This window comes from Myotis davidii, unplaced genomic scaffold, assembly GCF_000327345.1.
Source record: "Myotis davidii unplaced genomic scaffold, ASM32734v1 scaffold1983, whole genome shotgun sequence".
Lineage (NCBI taxonomy): Eukaryota > Metazoa > Chordata > Mammalia > Chiroptera > Vespertilionidae > Myotis > Myotis davidii.
In genome coordinates, this window is record NW_006293962.1 from 176,478 (window position 1) to 178,181 (window position 1,704).

A 1,704-nucleotide genomic window follows, 5' to 3' on the forward strand; every position below is an offset into this window, starting at 1 on the left:
AAGGCTGTGAGAGATGAAGATGTATTGGAGCTTCTCTTTTTATATGGTACTCAGAGCCTGTTGCAGGAACTGATTTGGCAGTTTAAAGAAGGTATACAGGCCCTTAGTACAGTGTGGCTCAGAAATTAGAGTCAACCGACATCCCAAAGGATCGAGGGTTTGATTCCTGGTCAAGAGCACATACCTGGGTTGCAGGTTCAATCCCTGGCCCTAGTCAGGGCGTGTGCAGAAGACAACCAATCTATGTCTGTCTGTCTGTCTCTCTCTCTCTCTCTCTCAGATGTCTCTCTCACACACACACACCTCTCTCTCTCCCTGCCCTCCCTCCCACTCTTTCTAAAAATCAGTGGGAAAAATATCCTTTGGTGAGGATTAACAACAACAAAAAAAGTATACAGGACTAGATCCTTCTTCCCCTTGACACACACACACACACACACACACACACACACACACACTGCTTTATTGTCTGGGGCTGGAGGTGAGTTGGCTCTATGAAAGGCACAAGGCAGGATGGTGAAAGCTAAGGTTGAACTCAAGCTCTTATGGGTGCCCCTTTTTAGCTCAATGTTCTCTCCTTGGACCAGGTGCTCAGGTATTGGAATCCACATGGATGGGTCTGTCCAGGAATCCATGAAACATACTCTGGCTCCCTATCTCTAATAGGATGGATGGATGTGCATGAACAGCGAGGTGGGGAACGTTAAGCAGAAGGCAATGGAGTTTGTGATCTCAGAGGTCTAAATAGGCCTAGAAGTCAGTCCTCTATTTTGCAGCAGGGTTGGCTGAACAGATAGAATAGGAGAAAAACTGCCTGGGTTTCCTACCTAAATGGCCCACCATCCCTCCTGCTATAAGCAGTGCATATCAGCAGAAGCCTTGGCCTTCAGGGTGTTTTCAGCAACCTGGCACTCCCCAACATATTGACCTGATAGTGCTGGCTGGTTCCAGGGAGGAACAGGGGTAGTAGTTGTGATTACTGAGGCATGGGGATTCTGGATGAGGCATTCATGGTGTTATTGTTGGCAAATTTGGCTAACAGAGGGCAGAGCAGACAGAAAGGGTATGCACAATGGCTTCCGTTTAGGGCCTGGTTTACATGTTTCATTGGATTCTCAGCTTGAGGAGGTGGGTGATAAACCATTGGATTTCTATTTGGAAGACCTGGAAAATGATCCTGTGAACAAAATCTTCTGTATGTACAATATGATTGCAATGATGCATGTGTGTATAAAGAAAGAAAACTGGAAGAAAAGTACTAAACTATTAACAGCTTAATGGGCTCATCAGGTTGTCTTCCCACACTTGGACAATTAGCAGAAATAGTGAACTTCTTCTGTGTCCTTTTCACTACACCCTTCAAGTTTGACACTTAGCCCCATTTTTCTGGCTATGACCTGGACTCCTTTCTGATTCTTCACCCCTACCACACTACCTCTAGTCTCCTTGGGTAAAAATCCAGGATTGGATTCAACCTAGGCCCTTTCTATTTCTGTGCCATCCCTGAGATCCTACAATGCACTATACCCTCAAGAGCAGAGTGATCAGGAAATGGACATCAAGCTGTATTGGCTGAATAAAAGCAACATTAAGACAGGAGCCCAAAAGTCGAATTTTCCATTTCACTTTTTTCCATTTGGCTACCTTGTCTAGTATGTCCTTTTGAAAAGGATTAATGAAAGTAACAATTATTAATATAGGACC